A 7,016-nucleotide genomic window follows, 5' to 3' on the forward strand; every position below is an offset into this window, starting at 1 on the left:
AAATAGCAAAGACAACATGATGAAAAAGTCTGTAACATTTTTGTAAAAAGCCATAGCACCAAGGAGTCAAAAATAAATTCAGCCAAGATCTTTGAGTTGAATAGTGGAGAATAAATTCGCTGTGAACTTCTAAACAGCTACCTGTGGTTTTAATAACCTGGCACAAAACTCTCTACGCACAGCTATAATGGATGCATACTTGTTGTTTGTGCAATATTTTAATAGAAGCTCCTCATAAAATAATTTTCTGCACTGCTGATCATGTGTGACCGCAGAGATGACCTGTAATCCTGTTCGGTTACAGCTTCTTCATTATTTATGTGTGGATGATGTTGTGTTTACAACCACCGAATGGGTAGACATGGTCATCAACACAGAAAGATTCTAATTTGGCTGCTGGATATGAATAGTAAGAACTTTACCACTTTTGATCATCTGGAACGGACCGTAACTAGGCTTTTCAGTTGAGAAAAGCCATGTTAAACAAACTATAGTTTGCTAGTACACATCAAATTCTACGGATATGTGTGAAAATTGGAGAAAGATGCTTTTAGCCTGCAAAATGCTAATATTTCAGCATCTACCAGCAGGAAAAACGTGCAGAAGCTACAGTAAAAGCATTAGATGTACAGTGCAAATGCCTCCCTCTCTAAGTAAATGTGACATGACAGAAAGCACAACGTTGCAACATAATTGGGATACAATGGAAACCATCACAGACTTGTCCCAGTTTATTCCCCAAAACCATTACCAAAACGAGTGCACTTTTTTTCCAAGCATGACAATTTAACCTACATTTAGAGCCACCTTATCTGTTAGGCTCAAATGAATTAGTGCACACAGTAGATCGACTCACAGGTGTCAAGAAAGATACACCTAAAACGCCACATGAGATAATGAAATTAAAAATATCGATTCTCAACACTTCCCACATCTTAAGCCCTGCCATCGAAAATATTTAGGCTCTTCCAATGCAATGACTAATGCAGTGTTGCCAGATCTCGCAGAAAAAAACAAGCAAAACAAGCACAAAATAGCCAACATGATTAAAATAAGTTTAAATGAGCAAGGTTGTAGATGAAAAGGTAGCACACAGGGATAATTTATCCATCGTTGGGAAAGGTACAAATAAAGGGGTAAATAGCGAAGAAACGATGCTGATGTTTACTAATGACGTTATGTAATGTGGAACTCAAAAGAAGTTGCTATTTGTGGTTGGTCACATTTCACTGAATTACAGGAGCCAAGTACTAGCAAGCCCAAATACATCACTATATTGTAGAAATACAAAAAAATACACAAGTTGTGTTGAAAACAAAAACGCAATGGGAAAACAAGCCCGAGTTGCTTAGAATTAGCAGACTTGGCAACACTGGGCTACTGAGATGATGAGAGATAAATAGCGCTGGAGTTGGAGAAGGACGTGGAAGAAGAAAGTGGGACAGGGTGTCGTGCGGTTGAGAGGAATCCCATATTTTTTGCAGTCTCAGTGGATACGGGGCCGCAGTCAAAGCTTAATGTGCACTTCCTGCCAGCCGCTGTTGCCAGGTGGTGGGCTTGTGCAAGAATGGCAGGCCAAACGCACACACATCTTCAAGCACAGCTGCGGAGAAACTGCCAAAAAAACAACAACAACGCACAAATACATAACAGACACTGAATTCAATTAAATTTAATTCAAAAGCTAAGATTAAAAAAATGTAGGCCAACGACTTGTAAAGTATTTTAATATAACCTGAATTGCCAGCGATGTCATAATAAGCACTGTATTATATGTAAAGCTCACGTATTTCTCATAATGCAGTATACTGTGTTATAAATTCCATAAATAGGAGTTCAAGTCAGAACCGCAAGTGCAACAGTGAAAAACAGGTGACAGATTGTGAATAACGCGCCTCTTGAGTTAACATCATAGCCTGAGGCCACGTCTGCCAATCACAAACAGAGACCTGTATAATAATCCATTCTATGGTATTAACCCTAAGATCATATATTGTACAGCATAGGGTCTTCTTTTAACATTTACAGCTATTTACTAACAGAAAGCCATTTGCTACCAATCTCTCTCTCTCTCTCTCTCACATATATATATATATATATATATATATATATATATATATATATATATATATATATATATATACATACATACACACACACAGTATATACATATATATTATAAATAACATAAATATTAATGCATTGTCTACCATATAGTGTAAAACTAGTGGTATATTATTTTATAAACAGCTTATTTTTTATTATTTGTTATAAAATAGCAAATAGCAAAGCTCATAAATAAATACACAATAAAAAAAAAATACTGCGTAGGACCTTCAAGTAACTTAAGTACCATCACATTTTACAGCGTTGACCAAAAGGCATATGATGGAACAGGAAAAAAAAAACATGCTATTACAATGTAAAGATGCACTAAATATTACTTTTATATAAGCTAGGTAGGTATGGGAGTTACAGTAATGCAATTGTGATACTGTTTCAATTTGAACAGAAAGATAGTCCATTACTGTTTACGCTGTGACATATTTTGACGTATTTAACCTTTTGAACCTATCTTCGATTACTAGTAGTTTGACACGATATAAAATTGTGACAGTTATTGAGGTGAACACACACTTTCCATTTAACACCTGTGTTTCTTCTAAGGGTTATGACCAGGAAAATAGAGCTGGAAAAATAATCTCATTACTTTTTCTTTGTGCTTGGCTCATGGCTTACTTTGCTTCACAAACATCCTCTCCACACAGCCTTGACCATTGATGCGAGCGGCCACCAACCTATATGAGCTGACACAGAGCTCACGTTAGCCTCCAAGAGAAAAGAAATGACCCATCTTAATTAAAACAGGCTCTTCTCTGCCATTAGCCTTCATGTTATCGGCTGCTGTCAATACATCCATTTCACGGGAGTAAGTAATCCCATGCATTATAAATAGCTAACTGGTTAAATGCAGTTTTAAAGAAGCCCCTGGGACCATTCTCATACCTGATTGTGACAATAAAGAAGGCACGTTTCATTCTTACAGGGAAAAAGGTCAGCTTTCACCTACAAAATATGACTATAAAAAGAATCTTATTAAAAGTCTTCTCATCCCTAAATTAAAGATGTATTTTATTTATTTTTCAACAAATGGTCACAAAGGCACCTTTGGAAAATGCTGCTTGCATATGAGTCATTTTGATTCATTTTATATAAGTTTTGCCTATTTAAAAGTATAGTTTAAAACAATTTTTTTTTATAAAAAAATATAATAATAATAATATATATATATATATATATATATATATATATATATACACAAACACATATATATATATATATATATATATATATATATATATATATATATATATACTCAGTCATTTTGATTCATTGTATATAAGTTTTGCCTATTTAAAAGTATAGTTTAAAACAATAATTTTGTTATAAAAAAAATATATATATATATATATATATATATATATATATATATACACACACACACATATACACACACACACACACACACATATATATATATATATATATATATATATATATATATATATATATATATATATATATATTGAACAGGACAATTCTAAAGACAGAAAAGCTTTTTACTATAAGCTGAATGTCAGTTAGAGATTTTGAAGAGAGTTCTAGCTGCCAAGTCCATTTCTTAACTCGACAAAATCTTTCACGTTACTCCACGTAAAAAAAAGTCACATCGTCTGCTGCCACGTTCACATCTACAATATCACTTCCCAAAATAGTCTACATCACATTCTTAGTTACATACTTTCTTCATATCCTCTGAAAACGCAGATCTGTTTAACGCTAGACCATGAACAATTCGATAAGACCGCTAACATAATGCAGCTGACAGCGAAGTCAGTTCCTGGCACTGCTGCTCAAGTCGTGCGCTGTGATAAATTAATCAAATCGCGAACGATTGCTGAAAGAAACAGGGCTTCTCTTGGAGGTGACAGTGTGCTTTGCTATTGTTGTCAGCATTATGAATGGCCCTCATATGGTCCTGCTGCAGAATGTGCCTCGTGCCCAGCAGAGTCCGTGCAACCTTGAGTCATGAATTGCTTTGGCTCCCACTCAGGAAAACAGGAAGCACCACCTGCTGTTCAAATCTGATGTTAATTTCCCTGAGTAAGACTTCATTGAGGAGGAGAGGCGGTAACAGGCTGTAATAGTGAAAGACAGCATGGGCGTCCTCTCTGTCACGGCTGCTCTATGCTATATGCACGATTACCACTGCATCCAAATCGCAGACACTGTTTAACCAAGTGCGACTTTTGGAAGAGTTCTAGCAGGCTGATGAGACTGTATTTTAGTCCCTAAGTCTCAAAGTATATTTTACAGTGGTTTTTGACCCAAACATGGTTTCCAGGCCTCTTCTGATAGGGTTTTGGATAGTAAAAAAGACATATACTTTGCACAGTGGGTAGATTATACTTAAAAAGTGTCTGTTATGATTTCACATTACATGGTGATGTAATTATGCATTTTAGATAATATGATTACTTTTAGATGACTACTAATTATCCTTTTAATAAGATATTCAGTAGTCAAAAGTTGCCACCCCTGAATTAATTGAAATAAATAATTGTAACCATAGTTTATGCATTATAACACTAGTCAATTTATTGTTAAACTATGCATTTTAAAATTTGGTTGTAATTGGTTTCCGACAAGATATACTGTATTAAAACGCATTTTACGAATGATTTTAATGCATTATGGCCTTTAATATAATAAGGCTTTAAGGAAAATGTTACTGTATAATCTTGTAATGTATCGATTAAAAAAGAGAGAGAGATAGAAAGAATATTCTTCATTTTGATTTCAAGATGAAGTGCATCACGTCAGGGTTCATGAAGGAAGTGGTGAGAGTTTGTTTATACAGCTGAGAATTAAATCATGAAAATGTAAAAGAAAATAAAACAAAAGGTATAATTGTAAAGTAAATCAAGTAAAATAAACACATGAGCATAAAATTACAAACACAAAAAGATGTGAACGTATGTCTATTAACCGACATCAGGGAGCTGTAATGTACTGTAATGAAAATGAATCGCAACCAAAATAAAAGTTTATATTTACATATGTGGGTGTACCGTGTATATTTTTAATGCATATATAAATACACACATATACAGTATATATAGAAAATATTTACATATGCATGTACATGTTTACATTGATATATTTGATATTATATATAAATATTTTATGCATGCAAATATTTTTTGTCTTTTATACAATACATGTGTTTACTGTATATTTATATACACATAATAAATATACACAGCACACATACATATATTATGTATAAAATTAATCATGAATAATCGTTTGACAGCACTAATTTACATGTATGTGTGTATATATATGAATGTATTTTAAATACTAGAATTTCTTCAATACTTTCAAATACTAATTTTGGCACTTAATCCAGAACAAATCTATTCAGTTACTACCCACTGTACACAGTCCTATTTTATACTATTTTAGTAATTGAGTTTGAAATCACAGCGCAGCTCAATACAACTTTCATTGCAGTCAAGTGTGAATATGAAAATACAATGTCTTGATATTTGTTACAGTTCAGTAAATGCACTCCAAAGCACCCTCATCAAAAATATTACCTCTTGTTAAATGTCTGCTGCAGTCTTTCAAAGCTCATTAATCACTTGACGTGTCGTAGTGTATTTGCCACCATGCTGACATTGCTTTTCTGGAAATACATTACCTTCATCCAAGGGACTTCACCCACAGCTCCTCCCGCCGCGCTGCGCCGCCTCATGTGAGAGTGAAATTCATTGGCAGGGGTTTCATATTTTATTGCCCAGTAACTAACGTGAGCGAGCGGCACCAGTTAAAGGTTGGTGCTCTTGGCCTATCCACATAAGTGTGTTCTCCTGTACGATGGTGACTCATCTGACTGGCCCAGTTTTGTATTACTGCTGAAACAATCATTTCAGATGAAGGTCAAACGTAGCCTTAAGGGCATGTGTTCCAGCCTTTAACGATCCGGAAGACTTTACAGCTGAAGATCTTCGCACATCAGTGTGATAAAGTGGCTTTTGAACTCAAGGGGAGGATCTGGTGGTGATAAAGTTGGGTGAAAATTGAAACGCGCTACTCTTGTGTTAAAACGGGTCGTGTTAGAGAAAATGTGATGGAGAGAAGTTGAATCAACTGTAAGAAAGTGTAAAATAGTGCTAACAATTTTCCTGCAATAGATAAAAATGCTAAAATGAATTCAATGAAGGCAAAATAAGGAACATCAACAGGAAGTCAACGATATGGTCATTTTGTCAGTAATCTCGGATTAGAGAATGATTCCTGCATTCTGTATAATATAACCATTAAGAAGATTAAGTCTTGCATTTAAATGTAGTTTGCACTTATATATCTATAGATGCCATCGAAAAATACTGGATTTAGCTGGTTTAAGGTATTTTATATTGACCAGCTAAAAGTGTCTAAAATCCAACTAAACCCAACTAATAATAAATCCTAAACGGAGTCAGACAACCATATTACACTGCTTTACATTGCTTGCTTTTTAGACTTCACTGTACACACAACCTACAATATCTAATATCTATTTTATATTGATGATATACAAAATCTAATCTATTTTATATCATCAATTATCAATACATTCAGCTAAATGTGGATATAGACACAATGTACAAAGTAAACATACAGTCTAAGCTAAATTATTGTTTGGTCTCAAAGATCAGTCGTTCCTTCAGAATGGTTCGTGTTTGCACATTCAATCTCACATTAAATGTAGTTGGTATCATAAAACTATATGCCTGAGAACTGGTATTAAGTGGTTTTTATCTGATTTTAGATAAAGTCCCGCTGTATGACCAGCAAATAAAATGTCTGCCCTATTGGAAAAAACGGCATATGCTGTTTTTGTTTTAGCTTGAATGCTGGTTTGAGCTGGTTTAAGCTGGTCCTGAGCAGGAGGGACCAGCACATGA

Source organism: Puntigrus tetrazona, chromosome 20 (genome assembly GCF_018831695.1).
Source record: "Puntigrus tetrazona isolate hp1 chromosome 20, ASM1883169v1, whole genome shotgun sequence".
NCBI lineage: Eukaryota > Metazoa > Chordata > Actinopteri > Cypriniformes > Cyprinidae > Puntigrus > Puntigrus tetrazona.